A 19,026-nucleotide genomic window follows, 5' to 3' on the forward strand; every position below is an offset into this window, starting at 1 on the left:
CCAGAGCAGCCATAACAGCGGAAAACAATTGCATAGCAGCTGCTTATTGCAGACATACCCCCACCGGAGATCAAATGGACATCAAATGCTGCTGCCCAGAGAGCAGCAACTCAGGTGGCAAGGGATGCCTTGGTGTCTCCCTCTAGCTCCCAGCACACACAGCAGTTCCCATACCTACAGAGTTTAATACTTTGCTGAATGTATCCCCCTTCTAAATATTAGCATTGGCCACCACCCCCACAGCTGCTCATACCTCTTTCTGTGCCTGAGACAAGACCTCACATAGAATATAAGGGTCCTTCTTTCATGCCTTTCTCCTTCACAGTCCTCATTTGCCCTGGTGTTTTCTCACTGTAAAGTTCATTTTGATATACCTGATCTAACAGCATAATATAAGTCAGTGCCCCTCTTTGAGTCATAATTATTGACAAATTAGACTTCTATCCTCAGATATGTAAGCATGGTAAATCTTCCAATGGTGTACTGTAGGCAATGGATGTGGTAAGAAAATGGTAAAGGATGACATAACTAAGTTGAGCGTGTTACCTGCCTTTCTGCTGTACTTTTCTCACACTACTGCTGTCTTTGAAGTACCTTTAAGTTTTGTAAAAAATGGGTTAGCTAATCTGCTAGGTAAGGAACATCCTACCATCACATTGCTGTAATTAATATGTTACATGGATCATTGGTCCTCATTCTTCAGCCATGAGATGGTGTTTGCTGGTTTGATGAGAAATCCTTAGCTCCTGCAAATAGGTACTGCACTTGTTAGGGTAGCCAGTCTGGGATGCCTATGATCAGGGTGTTCACTTCCTTCAGAATTCAGGCTCTCCATGAAGGTGACAGAAGGGGGGGGATTTTGCAGTTGGTTAAGGACATGTTCAACTTGATTTTTGAAAGTTAAAGGGGTCCCAAACATCATCACAGCGGAATAGTCGCTGCTGTGGTACATGCACTGGCATGTTTTCTCAGTGCAGAGACTTGAGGTGCAGGGACAGAAGAGCTGCCCGGAGAACTTTGCCTTCCCTGTTCTTCACTGCACCAGGAGCCAGAGCAGAGCAAAATAAGGCATAACGTTTGCACCGGAAAGGCACTTTCGAAGCCTGGGCTTCCAGTTAGGTTGTAATGGCATTTCAGCTGCCAAGTTATTAATGCATGGCACAGGTGGTAATAGCTATTTCTGCTGTCCCACATCCTACCTCTCCATCCCAGAAAATGCTGATATTCCCAACTCTGACTTCACTGGTGTATAAAAATTGTTAGTGACTGGCTATGTGGTGTAACTACCAGCATGGCTGTGGTTGGTGGAAATGAATATATTTGCAATTGAGGAAGGAGTCAGCACCAAGGTGCCTGTTACGCTTTTGGTGTGGGGAGTACAAGAGTGAGAAGCCATGGGTGAGGTGCACCTAGAGTCCCCTCCTCCCATCCCATGGACTCCTGGGACAGAGGTAGAGTGCCAGGTAGGGCACTCTGCTCCTGGGCTGGAATGCTTTCACCTTTTATTAACCTTCTCTTATTTTTCAAAACGGATGCAGAGTATTTACCAGGCTATAAAAAATACACTCTGAGGAGTTGCCATATGTAGTCACAGCTGCCAGAATGAAAGTTGGTGATAGTGTGTTAGAGGGGAGTGAGTGGCTTTGGGTTTTGATGTGATGTTTACACACTACCTTACAAAACTTACAAAGCAAGTGCAATGCTTGAGCTCCCAGTGTTAAGGAGCGAAAATTCCGCTCTCTCAGGAGAGCCTTCAATCAGGGGTTTGTGAGTCAGAGCTGCCGACTCTCAATGTCTGTGTTGCCCTGACTCCATCCCTCTGCGTGGCTGTGAGCAGAAGAACACAGCCCTGTCCCCATCATTTGCTCAGCATATGGAGAGAGAAGATGCCAGTGGGAAAGACGGCCAGTGTGGTTCTTGCTCTGGCATCTGGGCAGCAGGTGTGCTCCCAGTGACTGCCTGCTTGCAGCTGAGGCTGTGAGCTGTTACAGATACTGAAACAGCATGGGCAGAAGGGTTTCAGAAAGCAGTCTCTTCATTTGTGTCCCCCAGACTATAAGTCCATGATAAGTTCTGTGTTATGGAAAACAGGGCTGTTTGTCACGTCTCAGGTGTTGCTCGCCAGCCAAACAGCTGAGTTTTCCCAAATATTCCTCAGCAACAGGTAGTGTATGGTGAAGGAGTGTTTACTGTTTGTTTGTATTTAATTAAGGCCATTAGGGCCATTATTAATTGTAAAGGAGGTATTAAAGCAGGGTCATATCTCCTGGCAAACTAATCTACCATATAATCCATTACTTTTAGTTATATGGTTTAATATCTTTGTGTGGTAAGGCATTAGCTGCATCACATGTTCATGCTGAAAATCAGTTTGGTCAGGTCTAGATCTTCTGTATAGGCTCTCCAGAACAGTTCACATGAAGGACTGCCTCTCTAGGTATTGTCCTGGGAATTGCTCCTCCATGCATCAGAAATCTGGCTTTTCTCTTACTTAGGTTAACAGAAGAGGAGCTGATAGAAGTCGCTCATCACTGTTAGCTGTTAACCATGAAGCAGCCGTGACCTTGTTTGTTTTGAGCTAATTTTCGGATGAAGAAAGCATTGACATTTCTTTCCCCTCCTTTTAAATTGATGGGTGGAAGCAGTCCTTGGGATTTGGCTATTTTCAAAACAAAATATTTGACCTGAAAGGTAATATTTATAGCAGGCAGCTAATAGAAAACATACTTGCCCTCTCTCTGTGTCTCTTGTGTATGTGTGTATGCGCAGTTTGGGTTCCCTCCTGGGCCTGACCTCTGCCGCACTCAATGCAGCTTCATTGACTTCACCTTCTATTCCCTTCTCCTGATAAATGAACCACTGGAAACAGCGGGGCTCGGTATGCAGGGGAAGCAGGGTGCAGGAAGTTCATGGCAGTCCCGTGCCATTCTGATCCTCTGCAAATGTCCCTTCCTGCCGGAGTGATGGATGGTGTGGGGCTTCTGCGTCAGTCACTTGTGAACTCTGAAGGTCACCCGGGACAGCGTATTCTCCCTTTGGAAAGAAACCCTGCAGGGATGTTGATTTAGTGACATCTAGCAAGGACTGAGCCTGTCAGTCAATGCAGTAATGTTGGGAGTGGGGAACGGTGTTAACATTGGGTCACTGGATCTAAAGCAGGAGGAAATGATAGCTGGTCTCTATAAAAGCCCTCCTCTGGGCTGCTGATTGGACCTGGCAGGTGGGAAGGGGCTATTTTGGAAGAGGTGTCTGGCTGAAGGAGCAACTGCAGTCGCAGCTCTTTTACAGCAGCAAGTGCTTTTCATTTCAGTGAGGGCTGGGGAGTCCTCACTCCCCAGCATTTGCTTGCAAGCAGGCATTTTCTGTTCTTTTTCTCCAAGGTAAAATATCAGGGGACAGCAGGTCTCAACAGAGCTTAAAAGTGTCTGTGTCATTAGAAGTCGTACCTGAGGTTTTTTGGGCTCCTGGTTCCTGTGAAGTTTGGGTTTTAACAAATCTCATTTTCTCATGTTTGTACCCCTGTGTATGTCAATAAATCCATTGTTGTTCAGTGAGGATTTGCTGTGATGAGGTGTGGCTCAGTGGGATTCAAGGTGAGCACAGGACAGGCAGGGAGGTGCCTGTGCCATTAAAATGAATTATGAGCAAAAGCAAACCAGTTGCAAAAGCAGCATTTGGAGTGAGGTGGGAAGAACCTGGGCTGAACCAAATATAGGTCTGGTCTCCCTTTTCAGCCTCTACCTGAGATGCAGTGCTAGTGGCTTATTTACCATCGAGGCATTTGTTGGTAGTCTATAGTCTGGCCATAGCTGCAGACTTCACCACGTGTTTGAAAACACATTCTATTTTTTCCAGTCAAAATTGCTGATACACCAAACAGCAGTGACTTCACAACAGCTGGAGAGCCAATACAAAAATCCTGCATTCTGCAAACATTGCGAAGTTCCAGATTTTGGTTCAGCCGCTCAGTTCAGAAATAGAGATCATTAAGCAAGCTGGAATTTGAGTGAATTTCAGCTGACTACTTGTTAAAGCTCTATTTAGACTGGGCTGTGATGAGGCTGGATTGCAGAGCTACAGCCTGCGATCAACACTCAGCAGGAGGTTATTTAGATTAAATACCAACTGTCTTGGAATGGTGGGAAAAGTTTCAGACAGAAGTTTTATTTACTGAGTTTTTGGACAAAGCTGTGGGATTGCAGTAATATTTTAGGAATTCTGCTGGACAGATAGTTTTCCTTCTTGAGGAAATGTTCTTTTTGCATTGCAGTGTTCTTGAATTCAGCTACTCCCTTTCATATCCTCTGATGAATACGGTTCATATCCAATTTGCTCCCCTCCTTTATCTCCTTACTGTGAGAATGTAATCATCCTTTTGCTTTCTTTCAGACTACATTTTTTTTGTTCTGCCAAGAGAAAAACAAGACAAGGGAGAAGCTTTTTTTGGGGGGGGGAGGGTGGAGGGGTAAGCATCACAATTTACTCATTTTTCTTGAGATTTTTCTCTGTTTTCCCATTTTACTTTTCCATTTTTCTTGCTGACCTTCCTTCTCACCTTTCCTTTTCCTGTGTTCTCTCTAAAGGGTGGGCTTGCTCCTCCCTTCTCATCTACTCTTTTATTTTTGAAAATAAGAATCATGACTGATTGTTTTTTCCTCTCATCATTTATCTACTTGTCCACACCTGTTTCTTTCACTTTGGTTTCCTTCAAGTTTCAGCATGCATTTTCTCTTGTTCTGCTATTTGCTTTTCGTTTCTCCTCTGTGATTATGCCAGATCCCCTGGTCCCCCCTCTCCTCCTTTCCAAGCTGCCAGCCCTAGGCTTGCTTCCTCCTGCCCAGCCCCAGCAGAGGACTTTGCAGCCTGGCTGAGCAGCCCCTGCTGCTGTTGCAGTGCCAGAGACAGACTCGTGCCTTTCCGCTTCTCCCGGCACAGCGGCATTTGGTTTGAGCGCTAATGTGATTTGCATCGTTTTATTTTGGGGTCAGCCCTTTCAAAAAGTAATGCATGTAGGAAGCACCATAATGACTATGTTGCAATGTTAGGCTTGAACTGCATAAAAGAGGGTCCACTGACTTACTTTCAAAATGAGTGCACAGTGTATAAAAATCACAGAGAGGAAAAATGATACTCATGCAGCTAATGTCCCTGTAAACAGAATGAGTGATTCTGTAAACAAATGTGGCAAGCAACTCCCTGAAATGAAGAAAAATGCATGTTTCCTGTAATACTGGTTTGTGTTTATACAGGGTGTCTTGTCTTCTTTTGGCTTCACAGAGTGAGCAATACAAAATACTGGAAATTATAGTTAGACTATTAAAGGTCCCCAGCCTTTCTCACTTATGCAAGTAAGTTCTTATTTTCACCTGACTGCCATGATGGAGGTATTTGGTACAATTGTTAATTTTATCTAAAAGTTATTTCTTCTTTGCTATTGTTGTTGTTGGTTTTTTGGTGGTTTTTTATGTTTGTTTGTTTTTTGTTTTTTTTTTCTCTGAGGCTTTCTCAACTGCCACAATTTTATTCCTAAAATTAGTTTTATTAATTAGCATATTCCTCTTGCCTCAATTACTTTTCTTTGTATTGGAGCTTGAAGGTCCCAGGTGAGATGATGTCTACCAAAAGGATCAGTGAAGCTATGCAGTCCTTGTCACACAGCAATGTGAAATAGGTCACAAAGGGCCTTGGCTGTGATGGGCTGGAAGCAGATGCCCTCCAAAAACTACAGTCACAGGTGTGTGCCGTTCATCAGCAGGGAAGTCATTGCAAGATAGAGGATTTGCAGGCACCAGTTCATCAAAAAGAGCTAAATGCTAGGGTAAAACATACTGGGCCCATGGCCAGTGCTTAGCAGATGGACTGGAGGAAGACACAATGACCGAAATATTTTGTCTCTAGAGGTACAGTCTGAAAGGCTGATGTGTGAAGCATGTCACTGTGTTAGGCAAAGAAAACTATGCAGACTGTACAATGGAGGCACTTTACATTACTAATTTCAGCAAAATTCTGCGATACAAAAATTATAAACTCTCTTAAAATAAAACTGAAAATACTGAGAGCCTTTGATCAGAATTTACTCAAGTTTGAACTGAAACTCTTATTTGATTTTCCAATGTTGTAGTGAAACCAAACACTCAGTAAATCGCTGAAACAGTATTTAATATCCTTAAGTAGTCTGCAGAAGTTTTTGTTTGCAGAAAATAATTTCACCAAAGTTATGTTTGTCATATGAATTTTGCTAAGTAGGTTAATCAAATTGTAATTTAGTATCTGAACCAGAAACACCTTTCAGAGCTCTCTGGTTTCAGGTCTTACATACTAGTTACTCTATTTTCATCCTGCCTAGCACAGAAATAATGCTTTAAAGGTAATAGCTTTTAACCAGAAACCATAGGTGAACAATTTCAAGACACAGCACACTTTATAACAGTGTCTCCTGCAGCCTCTTGTAGTGCTTAGACACAGACTATTTCTTCCTGCAGCTGTCTCATACAAGCTCTTGGGGACACTCCCATATGTAGACATTTTCATCTTCACATCCTGACGATGAGGAAACTGAAAATACCCTTTCTATTTGGTTTAAAAATATGTCAGTAGATATTGGGAAATTAATATTTTTGAAAGTGACAAATTATGAATGGGCAAAAAAAAAGTTTCACAGGTCCTCAGCTTGTGCAGCACTCCAGTATCACAAGTGATGGAAGTGCAAAATCAATATCAGTGAGCTTCTCATGAGTTGTTTCACTGATCTTTAGCTGGTGTGCATCTACAGTTTCATCTTTCCAAGGTGCTTCCTTGCAGAAGCTGTGGTCAAATTGCAAACCTTCTCATTTAGGAATGCCTGGTGTTGGCCAAGCAGTAGCCACCACAGGAACATGTACCATGGCAGCTCTGGCTTCTAAGCAGTTGAATCCACATTTTCAGGATGTCCCTTCAGAAGCACAGCTAGTGCATCTCTGTTTGAAAATGTTTAAATAAAGCTTTGAAGTAGTTTGGGATTTCTGCTCACAGGCTCTGCAAGCACTCCTCCATGTGTCCCATCAAAATTCCCAGTGAAGAAGGCTCCTTTAGCATGTGTGCTCTTTCACTGTTGTAACATCTCTGTGTCCCAGAGAATTCAGCATAAAACTATAATTAATGTGATTATTAAAGCAGACAAGCAGCATCTCAAAATTCAAGTACTCAGCTCAGTTGCTAAAATAATTGCACATCAGCAATCAAAAAAATTCTTCTACAATAAATTTGTCTTTTGCTAATCTAAAGAGAAAAATATTTATTCTTCATATAAAAAAGAAACTATAGTTACCTTCCTATTTAGGATTTCATCAGTACATCACACAGTTTATTTTCCAAAATCTAATAAAACAGATGGAAAAATTCTTCAAAACTCATTAAATGAACCCTAATATATATAATTTAAAATGTGGTTTCCCTGTTTCTACAAGCTGTTTGCATGCCATGTTATACTACTGGTCTAGCATCTCCTAGATGAGGAAAAAGAGATGAAAAACAAAGCTGCAGTTTTCCCCTGTGTAGGGGTGACTGCCCAAGCAGGGATTTCTAACAGCCCAAAGAGAATTCCTGAGAAAGGATAAATTTAGGATAAAGGATAAAATTATTTATTGTGGTAGCCTGTAAGTCTAAATAATAACTCTTACAACTGAATGCAGGGGTCCCGAATCACAGCTTAATAGCAATTCCAGGAGGATATTTTACATCTCAGCTGAAAATAAAATATCAAAATTTTCTTTTATATGAGTTTCTACAAATAATGTATTCAGGTTGTCTGTGTCTTCTCTTACAAATTTGGTCCTATGTTCTGACTCTGAAAAATTGGCAAAATTTAAATTGGGAAGAGTACAACTTGGCCGTGTATTGAGATCATGGATTTTATTTTCACTCATGAAATTTTGAGGCAAGATCATGAATTAATGTAAATTTTTAAGCCATCACCAATTTCACACCACATACAAAAATCATACAAAGTTGATTTATAGCTTATCAATTGCAACATTATAAGGAAGATGTTATGTGGACCTGAATTTGTTTGGTGCACTCACAGTAGCTCTGAATAACTGCCTCCAACACTTAAGGTCATAAAAATAAGAAGATACACATTTCTCTGTCACAGTTAACTTGATACTCAACTGTGATAGATTTATGAAAGAACTATGTATGAAAATCATTATTTCTAGAAAAGGCATTGCAGGAAATATCTGAGAAATGCTGTGGGGTTAGCAGACTTAGGACAAAAGAAAAAAACCTACAGGTTCAATTGCACATATGAAGCACTATTTTCTTCTTTTTTTTTTTTCCCCCCCCATCGTCTTTAGATGACAGGAAATGTAAGTAAGGCTCCAGTACTGCAAACCTTCAATAGGATTCCTCCTGGCAGCAAAGCAAAGTATACTCATTTGTCAGGCAATTTAGAGAGATAGTAGGATTCATAACCGAGTGTTTTGTTTGTTTACTTGTGCATAAATGGTTTATTTTGGGCTGATTTTAGGTTGTCTGTGTGCACAGGGCATCAAGCCATGTTCTGAGGCAGTTCTGCTTTGTTTCATTTGGGAAAAAATGGTTTGGATTATGGTTTGCCCTCAAATTATTAGCAGGAACAAATGGTGTTTAATTTATCTTGCTTTTCATTTGCATAATGATCAATGATAGGGCAGTGCTTGAGTTAGCTTGGAAATCATACAAATGTTTTTATTTGACCTGATTTCTAGATTTGGATAAGTTTCCTTTTCCTGCATGTAAATATCCATAAAAACATGTTGAAAATTTCAGGTCTCACCTAGTTGTTCACTTTGTTGTGGCTACTGCTATCTTTATGAGTTTGATTCTCAAACACTTATGTACTAATGTTCCACTTGATAGCTTGTTAACACACATTGTTCAAATAAAACCCCTTCCCTGACATCTGATTTAATGTAATATTCTTCTTGGAGAATTGTGGAAATAAGAGATGGAAAAGTAACCTTGTGCATATTTTTCACTTTTATATGGTTTTTCTCCTGTTTGTGATGCTCATCCAATGTTTATTGACTGCCAGCTGTCTGTTAGTTAATAGGTGGCCTGACACCACACCTTATTTAGGCAGAAGGCCTTCTGCCTCTGAAGCTCAGGCAGTTAGTCATGTTATCATCATCCACAGAATACTGTTTTTCCTATGGAAAGACTAGAAGCTGCCCTGTTTATAAGCTGGCTACTAAGAAGGCGTAAAACCCCATACAGTTTTGACTGTTCCTCTACATGGAAAGTACAAAATAATTTAAGAACTGTGTTTCTCTTTTTTACTCAGGCAATGTTCCGAGTAAGATTTCAGCAGAATTGCTTTTGTGATGCAGCAAAAAAAACCCCAAACCTGTCCAAGGACTTCACTGTCTGTTCCCTTTTGCTGTCTTTCTCTTTTTTTACATCTTGCTAACAGACACTGCTGTTACCCAAATTAACCTCTTCTGAGTTTTTTCTTTTTTTCCCCTGGTATTTGGATCAGGCTTCTCTCTGGGTGGGGCGAAAAGTGAACTCTCGTAACATACAGTACAAATTAGGTCTTTTCAAAAACAAAGACTTCCCTTAAGAATAGCTGTATTTTATTTCTGACAAAAGAAGGGAAAACACAAGTGTGCTCAGTAAATCAAGAAGTCAAATGTGTGTAATCTGATGCCAAGTGTAAACATGTATGGACTTTACAAGGCTTGCCGACACTAGATGTTCTGATTTTCTTTCATTTGAAAAAGTGCTTTTGAGTATTCACAGTAGTGCTTGCAAGAGGCAGTCAAAATCACAAAGTGAATAAGAGCAGGTCTATGCAACAGCTTCTGCTGGATCAAGACACTTTTAGTTTTTTTATGAACACACTATTTTTTGCTTAGAGTAGGTAATGTAAATGTGGTAGATCAAGCTAGCTGCATATGCATCGGGACTTTTTGGCCTGACTTTTTGGCAGAAAGTTTGTTAAGTGAATACTATAAAAAGCTGCTAGAGAGTCAAAATATAGTCCCTCACATACTGCAAAGCAGTTTGATTTCAATGGAGGTTAAATAAATTACAGGATATTGGGCATAAAGACCACCTGAATACTCTTCCAGCACTGAAGGGAGTGCATACCTTTCTCTGTCCACTGAAGGAAAAATGGAGTGCAGAAGTTAATGCTTTAATTAATAAAGATGTTGTCGTGTCTTCACTGCTATTCTATCAGGCTGCTGCTGTAACAAATCATGGTATTACTCCATCTGTGCAGAAGTACTGCTGTAAAACTAAAATTTTCAGGCTGCGCAACATTTGTACTGAATGTTTCAAGCTGTGTTAATTATATATCTGTAAGCACTCTAGTACTAGTGTTAGTTGGGTAGATACCACAGGTCTGCCAAGAATTTTTTCACATAATTGTAATATTAACAGTATTTTTTGTAGCTGGGTATTTGTTTTAAACATATCACAAGAGTTTCCAAGCACTAAAAAAATTGTGTTTTCAGCTACTGAGTGGGACTTCTGTTCTTCAGCCCTATCTCTAATTACACTCCATGACTGGGGGAACGTGTGTTTAATTTTTTAAATTTTTTTAAAAAAAAAAATAAAAATAATTTTTTAAAATTTTCTTCATGCATTAGAGCAGTTACCAGATTGTTTTGTGGGGAAGCAAAAGTAATGACTTTAGGCCTTTACGTTTCTTCTGAGGATGGTGCAGCATGTGGTGGCCTTTATTTCTAGTAGAGAGATACTGATGAAAATGCAGTTTTTCAATGCTGAGAGACAGTGTGCCCCAGAGTGGATGCTCTGAACCTCTCAGCACAAAGGGAAAGTGAAAGATCAGGAGAATGTTACATCACCTTTCTTCCTCCTCTCCCTCACTTGGCTGAGGACTTGTTGAGCTACCACACAAGCTTCAGCAACTGTAGGACCACTCCAGCCTAAGACTTTCATCACTTCTGAAAAATTTGGCACCAGAAGACAACTGGAGAAATGCATGACTTGCAGCTCTGGAGAAGAATGGTGCCCAAGGAGCTGCAGCAGTAGTTTGGGATTGCCACACTAAGCCAATGTCCCTAGTGTGGGCATTCCCTACACAGGCCTGAAAGCAGAAAGGACAGCAAAGTGCTTAGTTCACCCCACCTGGGAGTCACCCTGTGGCAGGCAAACTCCCACCTGGCCCTCTCTGGACACGTGAAGCAAATGTAGTACTAGCCAAGTCCCTAGCCCTAAAAATCTCTCAGGGATGCAGTGAGACTAATTCCCTCTCTGTAGCCATCCAGTCGGTTGTGGTTGCTCCTCAGGAGGGACTGACAGGAAGGGAAGGGATTGTGTGCTGCTGCCTGCCTTGCCTGTGACATCAAATCTGAGGGACACCTTCCAAAGAAGGGTCTAGAAATGCCTAGATGGATTCATACAGGGCTTTTCGTTCCCTCCCATCTTCTGCCAAGCTTTTTACATGTAAAATCAGAGAACTGGCTCCTCAAAGTCACTTGGATGAATATAAACTCTCAAAAGTGTCACGTAGCCCTTGGAATAATTCCAAAAAAATCCCAGCTTATTTGGAAAAACTGTTCCTTGAAAGAAGTGCACAAACATTGGTCTGGATCCAAAGCCATGAAGTCAACAGAGAGACTCTCATTACAGTGGGCTTTGGATCTGACTGACCCACTGGTGGCTATGGCCAGAACAATGGTCTGTTACAATAAATAATTTTTGGATTCGTGTTTTCCTGATGTCTGCAAAGTTTTGGTAAGAGTAGAAAGAAAAGAACAACCTGACAGTGAAATCTCCTTCTCTTTTCCAAGCTCTTGAAACTATAGGGCATGACTCTTATTGTTCTATTTTGAATGCAGTACCTTTTCTTCTCTCTTTTTACAAAAATTGGAGATATATGTAACCACTTAGAATGAAGAGTGAATTAGCCATGTCAAGGCCTTGCTTTTAATTTTCTTTTCTGTTTGTTTTTCTTAATTGCTCAGTTCTTTTCACTCTCTGAATCCATAGGTCATCCTACATAATTTAAATACTCATCAGACAGAAGAGACAGAGAATAGCAGGGACTCAAAAAAATTCAAATATAGTCCTAATACTCTCTATCTTGAGTTATTCCATGTGCTTTTGCATAGCAGAGGCTTGAAACTGCATATTTGCTAGTGTCATTTGCTTTGCATTAATTTTTTTTTATCATTTGGCTTTGGGTTTTTTTACCGTTAACAGCAGACACAGTGAACTTGCTTTGTCAGAAAACCACAGCCTTCACTGCTAAATGCAGTGGAGGGCAAAACATTGGTCTAGAGGTTGTAGAAAGGAGTTTATCATGTCTTAGGGTATCGTGACAAAATACTTTGCCTCCAAAAAAAGCCAAGAAAAAATTTAAATCTGTTAAGAGAGGGATTTAGATTATCACCTGTAATATTATCAAACTCTAACTTTCAAGAACTGTAAGTCAAGTCATGAAATCGCCTTAAAAATCACAGGTTATGAAAATAGTGTTTTGAGTTCTGGGCTTGGTGCTAGTAGATTTCAGTTTCAGGCTTTTCTTTGTCACCAAGACTAGACACCTAATTTCTTTCTTTCACGACAGCTGAGATTCCCACAAAATCACTTTTTATTTTAAATAATAGGCTTTAAAAAAAGCCTATTTTGTAAGATTCACAGCTGAATTCCAAAGAGCTCACAGCACTGGTCTTACATGAGGTACAAGCTGATGGTAGATAAGCAGGTTTTCCAGACTTACTCTTATAAATACATTCTGTTCCTCACCTCCTTGGATACATACCATCTTAACATCCTTTAAGATTGTGCTCATAAACACCCAAGGAGCACCTGCTACCCTTAACTGTGCAGAATGGTCTCTACTGTGCCTGCAGTGGTAGAGGGTCTCCATTTCCAAGGTGAGATTTTTCATGGGCAATAGTACATCTGGGAAATTGATGCACTGGCAGAGAAGAAGCACTGGATGCTCTAGTGGTCTTCACTGACTGACCTGCTGAGATTGAAAGTATAGCTGTATCATCTTGAAGTGTTTCAGAGTGATGAATCAAAGTGCACTCTCCTTTTAGACTCACAGTGGAGACATTAATGTTCTGGAAACAGCACCACACTCACAAATAAGCTCTAAAGGTTTCTATCTTGGGCCAAACTTTGGGATTTGTGATAGCAGGATCTCACAAATGGGCTCTGCTTTCTCCTTCTGAAGGAACTAAGAAGAGAAAAGAGAAAATGTGACCCATATTTCTGCCCTTAATTTTGGAAAGGGATGACTGTTTCAAGGAGAAAAGTTATAGCTGGGATTGAGAATCGGGAATGGGATGAGGTTGTCTTACTAAGTCTCAAGTGAAGGAGGTTTGGCATCCCTGTGGAAGACACACAGAGATGATCTGAATGGTGGGGCCATGCACTCCTTCATCCATCAGTTTTTGTAGCTGGAGCACAACCATAGCACAGCCCTGTGCAAAGAGGACAGACTAATTCCTGATTTTGCTCATTAATACATTTTAACAGCTCCTTTTTCTGAGTATGCAAGACAGAATGATCAAAAAGTCTTCAGGGTGGGGACTGATGTGTGCTAAATAAAAACGGTCTTAGCATCCTTTGACTGGGAAAATCCATACTTGGCCCTACTTCTGTAAGTTACTGCCTCTGTTTTGGAAAAAAAAAAAAAATTGAAGCACTGTGGTTTGGTTTGGTTTGGCTTGGCTTGGCTTGTTTTTTTAAAGTTTTTTTGGTGGGTGGGTGTTTACACTTTTGGCAAGGCCCTTTTAATGCTGAATGTCTGGAGTCTACATGCTGTCATACACAAAAGTTTGTGGTTTCTTTAATACCCTGCATTCCTAAAAATACATAATTATTTGCTTTCTGACTTCGTAATGGAATAGTATTTTGTGTATGTGTATACATATATATGTGTGTGTGTATATACATACATATATGTGTGTGTGTGTAGATGTCGTCATGTAGAGTAAATGTGGAAATAGGGAAGACCTGAGGAGGATAAACAGAGAGTCAAAGTGAATCTCAGAGGAGATAAGTGGTGAAAATGGGTAAACAGAAAACTCCACTTCTGTGGGAAAACATGGAGGAGCTAAACCACAAACAAGAGAGGAAACAGCCAAATCTAAACAAGGAATTCAGCAGCAAGCTGTGGCAAATGTGATTTTAAAGAACAGAGTGTTCACAACAGACATGCGTCACTGCTGAAAATGAAGTATGTGAGCCCTGCTTTCCTGCTTCCCCATCCCCAGTACCTCCACAGAAGGCTCAGCCTCTCCTGTCCACCTTATTTGTTCAGTAGTGGACTTCATACGATTGATTCAGTTCTCATTAAACTGATTTACTGGGCTCGCTGGCTCTGCTCAGCTTCAGTTTATTCCTACTTTGTTTAAAATTCGGGAAGTGCTGGGGGAGGGGACAGGACACTAATGGCTGTTCTCGTGTAAGTGGAGTGGTAGCTGATTTATTGCAAAGGTTATAAAGAAAAAGTATTAAGTGTGTTCCATTCTACTTGGCAAAGCCATCCTGCACAATGTCCAACAAAACCCTGAGAGCACTGGTTTGTACCGAAAAAAAAAGGAAAAAAAAAAAAGGGAGGAGGGGTGTGCGTGTGTGTGGAAGGGGGATGCTCCACCAAGATGTGCTCCTCTTCTTTGAGAGCATTAATTAAGACTGTAAATCATGAGCAACATGAAACAACTGTATTTGATGGAACATGGACAGTTCTGGAGTTCTGCTGTGCTTGCGCCATCAGTTTGAATACCTACACTGAAACACTAACGGGAGAGCAAACTTCAAAGAGAAATTCTGGCATGAAGAAGCAGTCTGCAGGATCATTACATGGATAAAGTTGTAAAATAGACTCCTCCATGCAAACTGGGAAGGAGGCGGAATGAAAGTTTGAAAGGTTTATAGGAACTCGGGCTTGTTTTCCTTTCATGCACAAAGTCAGTCCCACATTAATTTGGTAAAATAAGCATGTGTATTAGTGTTTTGAATAAAAAGGGGGATAGGAGGGTGACAGCAGAAAAAAAAAAGTTGTACTTAAATAATGAAAAATTCTGTTAATATCCTTTAAAGCTAATTTTCTTTTCCTAATTAATAGTTAAAGGAGTTATTTTTGTCACATCATAAGTAGTGGTGGGTCATATTCCCCATATTTATAGAATTAAAGTCTAAATTTGTTCCAATCACGTAGTTTTATTTTCAGCAGAACATCAGTAATAGAAATTCACCCAGTAATTTCTGTTCAGTTGTCATATCCTAGACAAATGTGCTGAAGCTTATATTTAGTTATTATTTATTTAATCTTGTTTCAAAGGCATTAGGTAAAGCAGACAACCCCTTGTGTCAGGTTGTTCACTTTATCATTTATTTAAAATAAAATTTCATCTTTAAAATTTATTTCTCCTTGAGTTCATCTAGTTACAGTTTCTTGCTGTTGTCTCTGTACTAGGCTGTAGTGGAGCAGTTCTAGTGTAATTGAGATGATTTTCATCCATTGTGGCATATAGTCCATTTGTTCCTCATTTTCCATTGGTGCAAAGAACTGGATGCAAGCAACATTTTGATGAAAAATGGTCTATCCTTAATAGTTAATTCACAAGCAACTTATTTCCCAGCACAACATTTTAATGTAATTATAAGTAGATTTCTGTCCAACTACTTGTCCAGGATTCCTTAAAGTTTTTGGTTTGCCAAATGTGGTTTGAGATGCAATTAATAACGTGGTGGATTCCAGAATTGCTGATGAGGTTAATTTTCTTTCTTGTAAAATACAATACTGTAATAGAGACATTCTCTTTAGATGCATGCGATGGAAAAAAATTTGTAAAGAATAACTTAGGAAAAAAGATTATCTGGAGTTACTTCTATTCAGGAATCAGGAGCCCTGCTTGCAGCAATGGCTTCCATGCTTACCACAAAGCCACTTCTTCCACTGACCCTATTAATTTTATGAAGGATAACCCTGTGATGTTATGATACTATTTTGGACATATTCATTAATATGGATACATTATTTCTATATTTACAGGTAGTTTAAATGCCTATGCAATAAACAGGGAAAAGGAATTTGTTATATTACAGGAATGTACATGCTAGAGGGTTTATGGAATGAGAATTTGAGTGCCTTAAACCAAAGGGTTCAGAGTCATTTGACTTGTCATAACTTGCAGAAATAGACAAATTACCTGTATGATACTTAGGTTGTAAAGGAAAGTACTTCATGTTAAGCAGAGTGTATCCACTATTTTGTCACTGTACTGGTACTTTAAAACAGTACCTCTCTTTCCCTAACAACAGAAACAAACACATTAACTGACATTCTATGACGTTTAAGGCAGCAGGTTTTTTTTCTTCATTGGGAAGCAGGAGTGTGCTGGCTTAGCCTGCAGTGCCTTTCAGAGGCACTCAGATGGACTTGGACAGGAATAAATGTATCCTTTTTGCCAAGAAGGGTTGCACCATAGCATGATCATGTGTTTGGAAATGCTTACACTTGCATGTCCAAATATAAACAAAGGGTGCACAGTCTTGAACTGTAGCTATGCTGGAAAAGAAAGTCTTCACAGAAACTCTGGGATAACAGTAGACTCCTCTTTTACCTCCCCACTCTTCTCTATCAACCAAAAAAATAAGAAACACAGCGCAAATAAACCCAGTGTTAATAATTCTTTATTTCAGTGTTATTACAGAATTTCATACAAAGGGCACATTCTCAACTTACCACTGATTTCCATGGACCTAAACCAGTGTTTCTTACACCCAGCCAGAGAGGCTGCATTCGGTAGCTAAGGATATTGTGTATACCACCACACAAAAACGTACTTTCCTTATTCTGTTGTCTTCCGGGCACTGCTGTGGCTGGTTTAGATTGGCTGTGACTAAAAAGGCACTCACTGGAAAACCATGCATGAAAAACTTCTCACCTGAAATGATTGGCAGATGCAAAGGATCTGTCCCAGGCTCTTTAAAACAAACACACTATAACCTTGGTTCCCTGGTTGCCCTGGTGTATGTATTCCTATCAATTCTTAGTTCATCCAGGAAGACTACCCAGCTCAGGGTTTAGTTTCATTCATAGATAATTTCTATGTATAGGAAACAGTCAAACATTTCTGAATGAGAACTGATAAAGCGAAGCAGAACCAAGGGAGATGCTTTTCCATTTCTTATTGACATCAGATCAAGACACAGTGTGCTCCTGGGAAATATACTCCATGCAAATGAGATCCATGGAGTTACCAGCCAAGTGAAACACAGGCTAGTGCTCTGTAAATGAATGGACTTTCTGCCCGCGCTGGCTGAATCTGTGATAGCAGCAGGGTTGAGCAAATGCCCTTCAACACCACTTGTTACTGAAGTGGTTGCTGTTGCACAGTCTATACACCCAGGTAAGTGTGTTTTGGGTCTCATCTTGTGGCAGGCATATTTACTCAGAAGAGAAAACATCCAAACTAAGTTTCATGGCAGGCATTTACCTCCATCATGACACTGGGCAGGAAGCAGGGTGGCATATTTTTCATTCATCTTCACATGCCAAAGTTTGAGTCAATTTTCTCTAAGCTTCCTTTACTGTCCGTGGAGAAAACCAGCCAACATTTACAACACATTTATCAATCTCTTTCAGACATCAGCAACAGAGAAGTTCATATTTAGACAGATGGAACTGACACTTAGCACCAGACTTTAAAGTGTGTTGAGATAGATGTCTGATGATGCAGACAGGTATGTCAAAAGATGGTGGAGATCACTCTGGCTGTTCTTTTTACCTTGAGAAGACAAAACACCTTTAATAATCGGTCTCTGAGCTGCTGGGCTAGTGATGCTGGCCTACTGGGCACAGGAGCCTTAGGTGCTGGATATCTACACTGTGCTGCTGGGGAGGGTTGCTAGCAGCTGTGACCTGACTCATCCAGCATTCTTTTGGACAACAGCTGGACAGAGCATGGATGTTAAAGGTAGACCAGGTGTCATTGTCATTGCTGTAGGTGACTTGCATGCAGCCCTGTGAAGGAGTCTGAGTGGTGCTGGTACATGTGACATAGGCTCTCCAGGGTGAATAATCTGCAGTGCCATGGAATGGTTGCAGCCGTGTCTGTAGCCTGTATGTCCCTGCTCCTTGTTTATTAAATCACGGCCACAGTGTTCCCTGGCTAGGAGCTGTTTATAAGTACAAGTTAAAACTTATGGAAGAGTTCCTAGACAGGGTAGCTCACAGCCAGAGTAGTTCCTTGGTCCTTTTTGCTCACAGCTATACAAATTCTTGTGTCTTTATCACTGGGGAAGACTGGGGTGGGGGAAGGTAACTATGTCAGCAGGTAGAAAGAGGGAGGTGGCAGCAACTGCTTTAAACCAGCATTGCTGCCAGAAACTTGTTCTTAAAATGACCCCCTGTCGACTTCACCTGCCAATCCATGGTCGTTTGAATAGTTCAGTATATTGGCTTCAGGGAGCCTCAGAACAAAGACTTTCCTTAAAAAACTCAGACCTTACTCAGATAAAACTCCCACTCATGCCCCAGGGAGTTTTGCATGACGAAGGATTACAGGATGGTGTCTCAGCTTTGTTGTGTGTACTGCCTGTAGCTGCTTTTTAGGTCTGTGGATGAATAAAGGCTGTGCCTATTTACAAGAAAACTTGATTTCCATTTGCTCCCGCTCAGTTTGCTAAAAACTTTATCGTCCTCTTTATAATCTAGACATGGGGCTTTTGAGGAATTTACAAGTGAGGAGGAAGGGCACCCACCCAAAGGGGGTGCCTCGGGAGAATGTGGAGAAGGAGAGGGCTTCTAGTATCTTAGCAGACAGGCAGTGGCATCTGAGATTTTTAAATTGCCCACACTCCCTCCAAGGTGAAGGGTTGCTCAATCCTGGCAGGACTGCTGTTAAACCCAAGCTCGTGAGTCTGTCCAGTGTTTGGGAATCCTGAGGTGTTTTCTTCCCCTCGTCTTATGTGACAAGTATGCTGCATCATGCCTTTAGTTTCTCTGATTCTGCGATTACTCATTGTTATTTTGTGTGAGCAAAGCCAGAAGGTGTTACAATACCTTCCCTG

The 19,026-nt window shown here is 40.7% G+C and overlaps 1 protein-coding gene across 9 annotated transcripts in view; it reads left to right on the forward strand.

Moving 5' to 3' along the window:
- Positions 1-19,026, forward strand: part of PRDM1 (PR/SET domain 1) — a 102,197-nt gene that overhangs the window by 17,891 nt on the left and 65,280 nt on the right. The window contains exons 1-3 of one of the 9 annotated variants that reach the window (XM_086876692.1): positions 16,346-16,406; positions 17,155-17,363; positions 17,600-17,697. The exons of 6 other annotated variants lie outside the window; for them this stretch is intronic. The gene's annotated coding sequence lies outside the window, so the exon portion shown is untranslated. Of the gene's footprint in view, positions 1-16,345; positions 16,407-17,115; positions 17,364-17,599; positions 17,698-19,026 lie in introns of those variants that run through there. 2 more of the 9 variants (XM_086876693.1, XM_086876688.1) reach the window with 2 other exon arrangements.

Source organism: Cyanistes caeruleus, chromosome 2 (assembly GCF_971803275.1).
Source record: "Cyanistes caeruleus chromosome 2, bCyaCae1.hap1.1, whole genome shotgun sequence".
Lineage (NCBI taxonomy): Eukaryota > Metazoa > Chordata > Aves > Passeriformes > Paridae > Cyanistes > Cyanistes caeruleus.